Source organism: Mus musculus, chromosome 2 (genome assembly GCF_000001635.26).
Source record: "Mus musculus strain C57BL/6J chromosome 2, GRCm38.p6 C57BL/6J".
Classification (NCBI taxonomy): Eukaryota; Metazoa; Chordata; class Mammalia; order Rodentia; family Muridae; genus Mus; species Mus musculus.
The window spans coordinates 160,126,502-160,141,653 of record NC_000068.7 but is presented as its reverse complement, the minus strand read 5'-3'; positions in this window follow the sequence as shown (position 1 = coordinate 160,141,653).

Sequence of the window (15,152 nt, the reverse complement as noted above, 5' to 3'; positions counted from 1 at the left end):
TGGTTGGACACTTGGTCTTTAGCTGCTGGTGTTTTGGGGAAGGCTTGGAGCCTTTGGGGTTGGAAGTATGGTTGATGGAGGCGGGTCATTGTGGGCAGGCTTTGTAAGGGCATCCTGCCCCTGTTTCTGGCCTTAACTCCCTGCTTTCTGTCTGCCTCCATGATGGGACTACCAGATTCATTCACTTCTCGCCATGGACAGAGGCCAGTCCTGCTGCCGTGTGTTCCCCACCAGGATAGATGGATAGTTTTGGAATCACAGTCCAGAATAAATCGTTCTTCTCTTGGATTTCTGTCAGGTGTTTGATCGTAGTGACAAGGAAAGCAACTGAAGCAAGTGGTAAAGTGTCTTCTAACTCCTCTCCCTATGCTTTCAATAAATACACCAGCATTTAATCTATAAGGTCATCAGGGTAATGAGGGATTAGGTGTAGAATGGTGGTGGAAAGATGACTGAATGGGTGGGAAAAGAACAAATAGATAGAACGCCCCTCCCATACCCAACGATGGTAAAATAAAATACACTTGTATCTTTGTGTAAATGGACATGGAGATGCTGAGGTGCTGAAGGAAACTTATACTCTAAAATAGGACATTTTGGGAAGCTAAGTATTGCCTTACACAACTCAGATCCAAGCTCCATTGACTTCATGGCTGGAGAAATGAGTGAGAAAAATACCCAGCTACACTATGACGAAGAAGAACAGATCAGGAAAAATCTTTGCATTGAAGGGATCATAACAACTTTAAAGTACATGAAAATAACAAGATCAACAAGACAAAAATGGTGGTAACTACATGAATCTTGGTGCCAGAATGCCAGGGATGTGATATCACTCACTTAGATGTGACACCCTCTAAAGGAATGAGGCAGAGCTAACAGGGCCCGGGAACCAAGGCACATAGGTCACTGTGCACAGGTAGGAGCCATGAAAGTATGGCAGTCAGTGGCTGGAAAGGAAGAAAGCTGGTGATAGTCTCTGGTGTTTTCCTTTCTTTCCTTTCCCAATTAGAAGCCAGTTCTGGGGGACTGGGGAGACTATAATTTGCCATATGCTGCCTTATGCATATGGAGCCAGGCAAAGGAGCATGCCTGAGAACAAACAGGCAAGTGCTGGGCACAGCTGCTGCTCTCAAGCATTTATTTGCTTCACAGCCTAGTGTCAGGGCCAGGTGGATTTTTAGGTTTTATTTGCCACACTGGAAGTTAGAGACCCTGAAAAGAGCCTGTTTTATTAGATTTTAATCGTGACTCAAGGACAGGAAGCAAGCCATCATTCAGATAAGCATCGTTCACAAGAATGCCATCTCAGGGCCAGAGTCCAGCATCCTTTGGTTGAATGTTTTTGGCAGGAGGTCACCAGGGAACTAGCTTACCTGGAGGCCAAGGCCATGGGATTTATGCTGCTCAAAGCAGCCGGGCTCCCCCTATATCATCTTCGCCACTCAGTGACATGGTGATTGAAATTCCAAAATGGATGAAAAATTCCTTAGGGTTAAAGTGACAAGTTTGAAAATGCTTTTGACAGAATAAATAAATACACAAGAAAATGCATAAATAAAAGGCCCTCTCCTCTGCTCTATACATTGCTCTTGCAGATGTCTAAACAAGGGAAGGCTTCTATTGGGGGCTGCAGCCCTTTTCTTTTCTTTTCTTTTCTTTTCTTTTCTTTTCTTTTCTTTTCTTTTCTTTTCTTTTCTTTTCTTTTCTTTTCTTTTCTTTCCCTTCCCTTCCCTTCCCTTACCTTACCTCCCCTCCCCTCCCCTCCCCTCCCCTCCCCTCCCCTCCCCTCCCCTCCCCTCCCCTCCCCTCCCCTCCCCTCCCCTCCCCTCCCCTCCCCTCCTTCCTTCCTTCCTTTCTTTCTTTCTTTCTTTCTTTCTTTCTTTCTTTCTTTCTTTCTTTCTTTTTTCTTTCTTTTTTCTTTCTTTCTTTCTTTCTTTCTTTCTTTCTTTCTTTCTTTCTTTCTTTCTCCCTTCCTCTCTTTCTTTTCTTTCTCTCTTTCTTTTCTTTCTCTTTCTTTTTCCCTTTCTTTCTCCTTTCTTCCTTCCTTTCTTTCTTTCTTTCTTTCTTTCTTTCTTTCTTTCTTTCTTTCTCCCCCCCTCTCTCTCTCTTTCTTTCTTTCTTTCTTTCTTTCTTTCTTTCTTTCTTTCTTTCTTCCTTCCTTCCTTCCTTCCTTCCTTCCTTCCTTCCTTCCTTCCTTCCTCCCTTCCTCCCTTCCTCCCTTCCTCCCTCCCTCCCTCCCTCCCTCCCTCCCTCCCTCCCTCCCTCCCTCCCTTCCCTTCCTCCCTCCCTTCCCTTCCTTCCTCCCTTCCTTCCCTTCCTTATTTCACCCCCTCTTTATTTTTACCATTCTCATCTTGCTAATGACAAGGAGAGCAGCTCTGGGGACATCTATGTAGAGTCACTCCTCTGACCTTCCCTGCCCAGGAGATTCCAGAGGCCTCTGGATCAGGGTACACTAGCTCATTAAGAGACTTATTTCTTTATGCTGTTGCTGCCATGGGATGAAAGGACACACTTCCTCTTCTTCCTCTTCTTCTTCCTCCTTCTCCTCCTCTTCCTCCTCCTCTTTATTCTTCTTCTTTCTTCTCCTCCCCTTCGTCTTCTTCTTCCTCCTCCTCCTCCTCTTTGTTTGTCTCTGTTTCTCTATCTCTCTCCTTCTCGCTCCACATCACTTTTCCTTCTCTGTCTTCATCAATTTAAACAGAAAGAGACCCATAGCTAGGCTTGGTGGTTCAGGCCTATAACCCCAGCTACTCAGGAAGCCACCTCAGAAAGACTGAAGATCCAAGTCCTGTTCTGTTTACTGCTGAAAAGTTCAAGGTTAACCTGGGGAACTTAGTGAGATTCTGCCTCAAAATAACAGTAAGAAAATGAGAATGAAGATGTCCCTCCATGGTAGAATGTGTGTTCAGCATGCACGAGTCCCTAGACCCAAGTTTTAGTAGAAAAAAAAGAGGAAAAATGAAAGAGAAGTAATACCCCATTTCCAGTCATCCATTTCCATCCAGCAAACTGCATCACACTTAGGGAAAGGGAGGAGCAATCTTCCTTGTAATTCTGAATCAGCAACTAAGTCAAAGCTTGGAAGGCTGTTTTGTCTCTGCTGCATGCTGTTCACTGAGGTGGCTCTTCTCAGGCCAGTGGATTTAATTCAAGATGGTTCCCTTACAGGACTTATGTGTTGGCACTGGGAGTTCACTAGGGATTGTCAGTTGGGACTCAGTTCTCTTCAAAAGAATTTCTCTAGCTTACTAAACTTCCTCAGAGTAGAGTGATAAAGTTCCAGATAGAAGCTCATGCTGGGACTTCTGTGGTATCTTTGGGGCATCCAGAAGCCCTGTACTTGATTTCCGTATCACTCTGTTGACTCAGCAAATTCCTAAGGATAGCACAGATTCAGAGGGTGAGAGACTGGCTCCCATCCATGAACAGAAAAAGTAGCATAAACATTGACACTTTCTTTAATCTCTTACATATACTTTGTACACAGTGGGTGTGCAAGCTGGGTAGCTTGGCTATAAGCAGGGCTGCACATTCAAGACCCCATATAACGTCATCCTACATCATGAAGTTATGAGAGTGAGTAGCAGAGCTCTGGCTGGACCAGTGATTAGGGACTCCCTTGTGTCATCCAGGGGTGGTAGATTCCTCTCAGGTAGAATGGTCATTGACCCTCAGCTCTGATCTTTATCAGTTGAGTAATCTTTGGAGTGTTGATTTAGCTAGGCCCCAACTTTCTCTATCCCAAAGGGGACACAATGGTACCTACCTTGATTACTTTGCAAATAATAAAGATGCCAGCAGCCTCTTCGAAGGAGCATGATACTTAATAAAATGTACATTCAATAAACTGACGTTAAATACAACTTTGAGTGTCCAAGCTAATTTTCTGTGACACTTTCAAGAGCGTCTGAGTCTGAGGCTCTTAGGAATACTTTTGTCATTGTTTTTCTGTTTTCCCTGATTTTCGCTAACCAGTTTTTAATTTTTATAAGAGCACACTTTAAGTTAGAGGCACAAATTAAATATTTAAACAATTAGAAAAATGAGAAATCATGTTCTAATGTGAAGCAAAAGTTAAAACTTTGGGATATTTATTAAAAAATCCAGTAAGTGGCCAATGCCAGCAACCCAGTGCTAGTCTGGGTCTTCCCCCCACCCCTGCCCCCACACTTTATATTGTATTAAAGACAGCTGGTCACCACTGGACTTTGTTGGACACTCTGCTCTGTTCCATGTGGCGACTATTCTTCTCCTGGGAACAGAACCCAGCTTTTATTTTCTTCCCACAGAGATGCATAACAAGAAGTGAACATGTGTGGGAACCCTAATGGCTTAGGGGTGGGGTAGGCTCAAACACATTTTGCCTCATTTTGTTGGTCAAAGCCAGTCTCTCAAAAGTCAAGGCAAATGGTGTTGACTCAGAGAGGAGTCAAGAATTAGGGCCAATGCCATACACCACAATCTACCATACTGGAACCTTTTGTTGGGGAAGAGGCAATAATTGGCTGAAATTATGTATCTCTCTTACATTATTGTTAACAGTTTTCACTTAATAAGTGGTGGAAAATTTCAGTCTTAGTATATCTTAGCTTTCTGCCCTAACGTTTTAAAGTTCCTCTTTTACTCTATGAAATGGAAGTTCCACAATTGCTGAACTGGCTTTCTCTTACCTTTATTTGGTAAGATCATCTGTTCCAGATTGCACGTGTAGTTATGATCATAGCTCTGGATTCAGATGCAGCCATGTTAACATTTCTGGGTTACCGGGTCAGTGTTAAATGGTTCCATATATATTGACAGATTTTCCACATTTAGAAAAGGCATTCTCATTGATGTAGTGGAGAGCGGGTAGGAAGCCAAGATCTGCACACTATAGAAAGTCATTCCTTCCAGGATCTTTAAGCTCACTCCAAATTCCCTTGTATTTGTAAACCTTTTGCCTGATGGTAAACCTAGTTTTGAATCTTCTGATATATGTGAAAAGGGCATGCTTACATTGATTCCAATAAGATACACCATTTCTTCTTTTCCTTTAATGTTTTGTTTTTTATTCTTTAAAAATGTTGGGTATGTTCCCAATTCTAAGAAGGGGCAAAGTGTCCACACTTTGGTCTTTGTTCTTCTTGAGTTTCATGTGTTTTGCAAATTGTATCTTATATCTTGGGTATTCTAAGTTTCTGGGCTAATATCCACTTATCAGTGAGAACATATCATTTGAGTTCTTTTGTGATTGGGTTACCTCACTCAGTATGATGCCCTCCAGGTCCAAACATTTGCTAGGAATTTCATAAATTCATTCTTTTTAATAGCTGAGTAGTACTCCATTGTGTAAATTTACCACATTTTTTTGTATCTGTTCCTCTGTTGAGGGGCATCTGGGTTCTTTCCAGCTTTTGGCTATTATAAATAAGGCTGCTAGTAGTTATAGAGACAAAGTTTGGAGCTTAGACAAAAGAATGGACCATCTAGAGACTGCCATATCCAGGGATCCATCCCATAATCAGCCTCCAAACGCTGACACCATTGCATACACTAGCAAGTTTTTGCTGAAAGGACCCTGATATAGCTGTCTCTTGTGAGACTATGCTGGGGCCTAGCAAACACAGAAGTGGATGCTCACAGTCAGCTATTGGATGGATCACAGGGCCCCCAATGGAGGAGCTAGAGAAAGTACCCAAGGAGCTAAAGGGAACTGCAACCCTATAAGTGGAACAACAATATGAACTAATCAGTACCCCGGAGCTCTTGTCTCTAGCTGCATATGTATCAAAAGATGGCCTAGTTGGCCATCACTGGAAAGAGAGGCCCATTGGTCATGGAAACTTTATATGCCCCAGTACAGGGGAACGCCAGGGCCAAAAAGTGGGAGTGAGTGGGTAGGGGAGTCGGGGGGAGGGTATGCGGGACTTTTAGGATAACATTTGAAATGTAAATGAGGAAAATACCTAATAAAAATATTAAAAATGTTGGGTATGTTTTATCAAGTTAGTAATGTTCAGTAAGGAAGACCTTTCTGTTCTCGTCAATCCATCCACCTACCCATCCATCCATCCATCCATCCATCCATCCATCCACCTACCCATCCATCCATCCATCCATCCATCCATCCATCCATCCATCCACCTACCCATCCATCCATCCATCCATCCATCCATCCATCCATCCATCCACCTACCCATCCATCCATCCATCCATCCATCCATCCATCCATCCATCCACCTACCCATCCATCCATCCATCCATCCATCCATCCATCCATCCATCCATCCACCTACCCATCCATCCATCCATCCATCCATCCATCCATCCATCCATCCATCCACCTACCCATCCATCCATCCATCCATCCATCCATCCATCCACCTACCCATCCATCCATCCATCCATCCATCCATCCATCCACCCATCCATCCACCTACCCATCCATCCATCCATCCATCCATCCATCCATCCATCTACCCATCCATCCACCTATCCATCCATCCATCCATCCATCCATCCATCCATCCATCCATTCTTATTCACAGTATCATTGACATATAGTTTCTTCTTTCCTGGAATATAACAGAGTTTGGACACTCAACTAGTTCCCAATATTCCACATGGAAGCCATTTTGAATGGGCTCTAGGTTTTCTTCCACGTTATTATCTGAAGAGAGGCTGGGGATCCAGGCATGTCCCCACCATTCTTTGAATAATTTATGATGCAATGTAGTAATCTAGGCTCCTCTTCTATTTTCCTTGCTCCATTACTGATGTGCTCATTCTTCTAGCTGAGAATGGGATCTGGAAGCCAAAATCTCTGTGCTATGGCAGCATCACTTCTCCTAGGACCTCTCAGTGTATGTGTGCTGTTCTTTCATTCTTTCAACTAAAACACTTACCCCTGCCCTCCTGTGTTCTGAAATTCCTCATTAGATGTTCAAAAGACTAATTACCTTTCTGTTACATAAAACAAATAGCATGATGCTTCCTCTAAGTTTGTCATTTGATTTTGGATTTTATTTTGTTTTCATTTCAACTAAAGAAGCGTATCTTCCCCTTCTTCCCCCTTCTCTTTCTTTTTGGATCTCACCGGCCAGCAAGCTTAGCCCAAATGATGAGCTTTGGCTTTAGCGAAATCCACTGTCTCAAGAATTGAGGTGGATAACACTACAGGAAGAAACCCAGGCCACTCCCCTGGCCTCTACATACTGTACACACATGCATTCATTTGCACATGCATATGCACAAACAATTATACCCAAAAATTAAAAAAAAAAAACCACATGAGTTGAACCATCATACAGGATAGTACATTTGTGTGCAGATTTCCATAGATACACTGTTTTACTGATCTGAGGGACTTCTGAGTAGTTTTCAACTTTTGCCATTGTGAATAGCATGGCTTGAATATGTTGAGCCATGTGTACTGATATATGTGCTTGATCATACCTGTGAGTAGAATGACTGGATTTCAGAGTATATACACAATCAATATTAGAAAACACAATTAATTGTTTTCAATAGTAGTAATGCTATGTTGTGCCCACTGAGACATGTTAGGGATCCAAAACTTCTCCAAAGTCCAATATTATATGATTTTATCTCAGGTGAATGAGTGTGAATCTGTCCATCACCCTTGTCATACTCTGTATTTTCCTCACCATAAACACTGTTGTTGTTGTTGTTGTTGTTGTTGTTGTTGTTGTTGTTGTTGTTCTTCTTCTTCTTCTTCTTCTTCTTCTTCTTCTTCTTCTTCTTCTTCTTCTTCTTCTTCTTCTTCTTCTTCTTCTTCTTCTTTTTTGAGTCAGGGTTTCTCCGTGTTGCCCTGGCTGTCCTGGAACTCACTTTGTAGACCAGGCCGGCCTCGAACTCAGAAATCTGCCTGCCTCTGCCTGCTGTTTATCTTCTTAAAGATGCACTGGCACTCACTGTTTGTGTCTTTGTTCCTTTTTAATTAGGTTCTTTATAATTTTATTACCAGTGGGGGACTTTTGGGATAGCATTGGAAATGTAAATGAAATAAATAACTAATTAAAAAAAAACAGTACCTACAAATATTATTTTGAGGGTTTTTTTTTTTTGAACCAGGGTCTTAATATGTAGTCAGAGCTCCAGTTTTTGGAATTGTGGACATGATCCGTTATTCTGAGCCATAAATTTATTTTGACTTGGGGAAATAACCATGCATATTTGATGAAATAAATTTTACCTTTGCTTTTATGATTTCTGACTTGGTTTCCAATCTAGCAATGTTGCCCACCCTATAAATATTTAAATATTAATCTGTTTTTGTTTCTACTTCACTGTTTTTTGTCATTAGGAAGCCCCAACCAAGCCACAGTCTTGAGTTGACAGTTGCTATCTGGGACATGAAACTTTGTACTACATAGGCAGGTACTCAGGCTTCTCTGGGTCTCCACTCTGGTCCCTTTGAGGCTCTGTCCAAGTTTGGATGTGGCCTGGCCCAGCCTGGGGAATTGTCTGGAGCTACAAGGTTTATTTCTAGCAGCTTGGAGTCATTTTACCTTTCCAAGAAACCCAGGAGTTATAATACTTACTGGATTCTTGGGAAGATTCAACTAAATTACTTTACAAATGAACACACAGAGGTTCTGAAAGGTGATATACCTCACCCAACGCTTCACAGTCAGAATATGAGAAGGACATGGAGATCAAGTGTTCCCTTTGTACAAGTGGTTCAGCATTTGAATACGTTGATGGTAGATTCACTGAGTGTGAAGTTAAACCTTCTCTTGCCTCTGCATTCCCAGAAAAGGATGCTGGAAAAGCCCATGTAGATTTTCAACTATTCCTTTACTTCATAGCCTGGGTCCCCAGCCTCGCTTCATATAACAACTCAGAAGCAAACCTTTTGCTGCAGTCAAACCATACCTCTTTGCTGCTTTAGGTGTCCTCTGTGCTTGCACCGAAGCCTAGATTCTTCTTCATGCCCTACATGTCTGCCACTGTCCACGTCTCTAACTCCATCTCCTGCATTCATGCTTGCTCAACATCTCCAGACACACAGACATTCTTTGTATTCCTTGAATGTGGTGAGTTCTTGAGGTCTTTGTCTCCACTGCTATTTTTCTTTCTTTCTTTCTGGAAGTAGTTTTGTAAAAGAAAGATGAACAGATGTCTATAGAAAGAAAATGGAGGCAAAATTATCCCCCAGAACAACTTTACTAGGAAGATTATCTGTTCGTGGCCATAGGCAGCCATGATGGGTCCGTGAGGGACGTAGCCCCTTCACACAATGGTAATTTCTGACTCTTACAGGTTTTCAGAATAGTGGAGGATGAACAAGCCTCAGACCAAGTGACCTAGCCTACACGTTAGAAATCAAAGTGTGGATACAAGGAAAGTTATAACTCAAGGTTGTCTTGAGGCTGCAGCAGGAGGGAAAATACTCAGAGATGCAAAGTTACAGTAAGCCTGGTTATCAACTGTCTGGTGGAGACACTGCTAGGGGGCGTGGAGAGAGAGAGAGAGAGAGAGAGAGAGAGAGAGAGAGAGAGAGAGAGAGAGAGAGAGAGAGAGCTGGAGGATTTGTGATCTAACAACATCTGTATTTGCTTCTGTATGGGCATTTTCTTCTTATCTTTCAGTTAATATGTAAGCTTAAGATTTCACCTTGAAGCAGCCTTCCTGGTTCCTCCTGGGAAGACTGGAATCACTCTTCCCCTGCAATGCTTCCCTGCACTTCCCATTCCCTTCCTTGACAGAGCTTGGGAGCTTATCCCAGTGGGGGATTATGTTCTTTGTTTATTACTTCTCTCTGACCCATCTCTGCAGGGAACTGCATGCACACTCTAACAGCTTGTCCCATTCATCGGGATCCCTAGGGGCTGAGTCAAGGCCTGTCATTCATTCAGTCAATATTTGTTGAGGCAGGGAGTGAATCCAGTGGCCACTCAATAATTAGTGGTTTAGTGGTTTCCACTTCTGTTCTCTAAAAGGCTATTTACACACACACACACACACACACACACACACACACACACACACACACACACAATGGCACATGCTTGAAGAAGACAATGGAAATAACAGCTCATCGGCTGGGTCCAGTGTGTCTCAGACTAACTGGTTGGACCAGTTGAGTGTGCTGATGTTGTCTGTTTTATTTTCATTTCATCAGGTTCCTTGGCCTCTGACACTCTGACCTGGGTCTATATATTCACGGGGAAAATGAGTCTTCTATTATGGAATATGAACTTAATGAGCATAATGTTTGGATAAATCACTACTCAAAAGTAATTAATAGATTATAGCATCAAAACTCTTGAAGAGTGTCTTAGTTACTTTTTAGTTGCTGTGATAAGACACCAAGACAAAGGAAACTTAAAAAATAAAGCTTTTAATTTGGAGCTCACCACACTAGAGGATTAGAGTCTGTGACCATCAAGTGTGGAGCATGGGAGCAGGAAGGCAGACAGACAGACAGGCAGATAGACATGGTGCTAGAGCAATAGCTGAGAACTTACATCTCCCACAAGCAGCAAGCCAGGAGAAAGAGAGCGCTGCGAATAGAGTGAGATTTTGAAATCTTAAAGTCCTTCCCCACTGACGCATTTTCTTCAAGGCCACACCCTTCCAAAACAGCTCTACCAACTGGGAACTAAGGATTCAAATACATAAGTCAAACTCCCACAGACAGGAATTTCAGTGCGTTTGAAAGGGGATGAGAACTGAATGAGTGAATCTTTCAAGTTCCGTGCCCATAAAGTGTTTAGCTGGGTGACAGGCGATGCAGAGGACGCAGAGAGGGAGTTCTCATGGCTCTTATGTACTCCATGAGCAAAGAGACTCAAAAGCATGAATCCTCAGGAGGTCCCCCAGGCAGAAGTTGGGTTAGCAGTCCTGAGTTGGACTTGGGGGTGTCGTTCCAATGATAGCTTTGTTCTTCACTCTTTGCTTCCTCTGGCTGGAAGTTGGACAGGGCTGTTTAAAGCCCTCTTGGGAATCCAGCACGAAGAAGCCCAATCTTCTTGAGATACTCCGAAGACTTCAAGCTCCCACTGTGAGCCACTGCTGATCCCAGGAGGCGAGGAAGCCAATTCTATTACACTTGAAGGGAGAACGGGATCGTCCTTCCTCTGCTCTGCTTCCCTCCTCCGCCTCTCTTCCTTTTTCCTCCAGTCCCATCTTCCACAGCTTTGTTCTCTCTCTCCTACCATGCATGGGTGAGATGCTGTAGCATACGTAAGTGACGATTGATGAGATGTCTTACCTTCTAAATATTCGTGACTAAGTGGAGGAAAAAGAAGCTCAACGGTATAGCCTGAGACGATGGGATTGCAGAAGGGCGTGCATAGGCTTTTAGGAGCAGAGACTCAGCGTGTCAGATGTGGGCAGCTAGCCTGGCTTGGGACAATAACTCGATTAATTCCCATGGTATAAAATACTGCCACCCTGCAGATTTCAGGTTCCCAACTCGATGCTGTTGCTCAGAGTCTAGAAGAAATACACATACTCTTCCCTCTCTAGCTTTAAAAGCTGCCTGGGTTGTGTCTCCATGAAGGGCACGTAATTGGGTCTATTTCGGGTGGATGTGTAATGTCAGGAGAAACTTCTGGAAAATGCATAACTATTTTATCTTATTTGGGAACAAGGAGGATTAAGTAGGGAAGAAATCATGTTTTGTTTTGTTTTGTTTTATCTTTGTTAACATTGAAGAAAATACACATAAACCAAAAGAAGAAAGAAAAATTTAAAATCTATATCAAAAACTTACCACATATCTTTTATGGTTGTTCCTTAAATCTTTTCATTTTTCCTATGTTTGAACTTTTGTCTTTTTAAAGTGGGCTTCATATGTCCACTGTAACAGTATTCACAGTAGCTAAGCAGGGTATCTACTCGGGTAGATGAATGGCTAAATCAAATGTGGTATGTTTATACAATGGAATATTATGCAGCCACCAAGGAATTCAGCCACTATGAGCTGATGTCCAGAGCTGTGCTGTTTGGGGCAGGTAACCAGAGCCGAGGATGTTAAGTGAAATCAGTGAGGAGCAGAAAGACAAGTCTCACCGACTCCTTCCATGTGTGACAATTTGGAAAAAGGACCTGAAGGTGGGGGAGGTGCATAAACTAGAAAGGAGGCTGAGTATGGATGTAGACACTGAGGGGGTAAGGAAACCAACGTACTTTATATACATGCATAAGAGTGTAACAATGAAAATGATTATTTTTAATTTGTATATAGTATTTAACAAAATTTTTGCTTAAGAAAACTCTACTTTTCTATCTCTGCCAATTTCTGTTTGTCATGATGATGCAAATATTATTTACTCTTACATTGGATTCTGACTGATGACCTACTTCTAAGGAATTTGGATAATCTTAACTTTTGATTCCAATCACATTTCAGAAGCTTGGTCTCTCTCCTCTCTCTCTCTCTCTCTCTCTCTCTCTCTCTCTCTCTCTCTCTCTCTCGTTTACATGCCCTGCATAATAAGCTCCAGCTCTCCCTGTTTGAATAATTAGCTTCACTACACTTGCTCTCTCCTCAGCCACACTTCCATTCTTCTACTTTGAAATTCTTACAGGTTCTGGAATATTATATACAAAGTAGTGCTAGAGAATTTTTGCCATCATTTTATTGTTTTAATGTAATTTACTTTAAATATCACAAAAAGCTCATTTTGACTTTGCTATGTGGCATTGTAACTGAACTTTCATAATGACTTGGCCTTGCTGGCTACTTGACTCATGTCAGTAACTCTAGTGATCAACGAACAACCAGAGAGCCCTCTTGGGGTCTGGTACTAGTTTGGTCTTTTGGATTAGACATGCAAATATAGCTACTCCACAAAGGGCATATTGTACTGATGATGGGTTATAGAACCCACTTGATGTTTGAAATGAAATGTGGTTCTGTTAACAGATCCCATGTATTTTAATATAACAACTTGGGGCTCAAAAATATCTCCTTTAGTTAAGAATCATAGACCAAAGCTCTGACTATGAGACGTTCTGCTTAGCATTACTGTTTCTGAAAACCTAGGTCCCTTTTTCTGTTCTTGTGTGTGTGTGTATGTGTTTGCACACACTCATTCCTCCTAAGAACACTGGGTTGTGCCCTGTTAGTTGTTGCCACATATGTCATGACACAAGCCACCATCATGACACCACATATGTCAACCACACAGTCAGGCAATGCTATCCAGTTCTGTATTCAAAGCTCACAGGATAAAATCAGTGTCATATGGTGCTGGGCACAGCTCGTCTGGTCATGCAATGACAGGTGTACCCACAGGTGTAAGTCCCTGAGAGCCTTTGAGCCTGTATCCTTAATACCACTGAAGTCTGGCTTTGCCTGGTTGTGCCTGCTCTGTGTTCACTGTGATAGGACAAGCCTATCATTAACATGCACACTCAGGCTATGATTTGTGTGGCCACTTGCTTTAGCCTTATATGGCTTCATGCTAATAATCCTCAGGGCTTGGGTGTTCAACTCATGCTTTAAGTTAAGGATTTGTCATGCTGTTCCCCTCAGTTTTCTCCATATCAGGTTAGTTAGCTACAGGCATTTATCTCCTGGTGCCACTATTCTCACATGCAGGTGGCGAGAGAAACTGAGTCACTGTTCATAGCCTCTTTGGGCAGCAGCAGTGCCTACACCACTGCACAGTGCATTCTCTCTGTGGCTTTGGCCCACTGCATTGAGCTTGCTTCCCAACGTCTTCATAGTGGATTCTGGCTATGGAGCATCCCAGAGACACTGCTGCCTCCAGCCTCCCCATGATCACCCCATCTCTGGCGTCTACAGACAAACTGAGAATCGTAGACTTCATGGGCTTCAGTCCCATGTGTCTTCTCACCTCTGGCCTTTGGAAAATGAGGGGGAAGGGACCATCACGGCTTCAGACTGGGGCAGATACACCTTACTCCAGGGTGTCAGGGTTCACCTCTTCAAGGTTTTATTGCCTTGGGAAGAAGGGCTGAGGTGCAGTGCTTATAGGTCTGAAGGACGAGTGAAAATGTCTGCAAGCACACTGCTTCTTAACAAAACTCATTCCCTCTATTTACCCGTTGTCCATACTTAAAAACAAACAAAACCCAAGCAAACCCAAACTAAAAATCCTACCTCGTAGAAAAGATGAGAGAGGTTAGTGAACTAGAGTGGGGCTCAGTGCTGCCATCACATGAGCTCCCAGGAAATGCTGTGTCTGATTCATCAGGAGTTCTTTGAAAGGCTAGACAGCACTCCGTGTGCCTCCACTGAGACTCCACTGAAGCTCATGAGTCTGCAGAGGGTCCTTCAGGGCTCTGCTATGCTGCCATAGTTTCCCAGCTCCCAGCTTCAGTCAGCCAGTCTCTAAGGGAGAGAAAACCAGAGCAGCCCTCCTACCGCTGCCTCCTCAGTGCTGAGATCATAGCCATCAGCTACTATGGGTGGATTTCAGCTGTGGAGATGAATATGGAATGTGTCTGTCTGTCTGTCTGTCTGTCTGTCTGTCTCTGTCTCTCTATGTGTATGAGAGAGACAGAGACAGAGAGGCAGAGATAGAGAGAGACAGAGAGACAGAGAGAAAGAGATTGAAACATATTTTGTGTCACATAACGATTGAGAAGCAGGGCTGGCATGACAAAGACAGTGGGAACAGAGACTGATCTTGAGGGCTTTGTAGCACAGCTTTCTGGTCAGGATGAGCTCAGGATCCCAAGGCACAAGTGTGGTGGTTCTGTGGTACCAGGAAACAGTGAATTCAGATAACAGAGCAGAAGACAGAGGGGAGGGAACTAGCATCCCGAGCTTCTCTGCGCTGCCTGTCAGGATGAACCTGTCCAACCCCTATAGTATTCATTTGTTTGTATTCTAGGTAAGTACTCCACCACTGAGCTATAACCCAGGCTCACAGTTTTCTTTGAAAGTGAAGGCTACAGTCCTCTTTATTCAGATGGAGGATGAAAGTGAGAAGAGATACAGGTTGTTTACTAGTAAATGACAAAGTGGAGCTACAGCATTGAAAACACTGAAGCATTATGGTGTGTCCAGAGAAGATGTGTTTTCTTTTATAGTAGATGTGGAACCTACACAGCAAGCATCTCTCACATCATTGATCCTGAAGCTATAAAGATACATGTAGCTGGCTGTTTCCTCATTGGCACGCACTAATTGTCGTGCTTGCAACTACATGGGTCTCACTCTG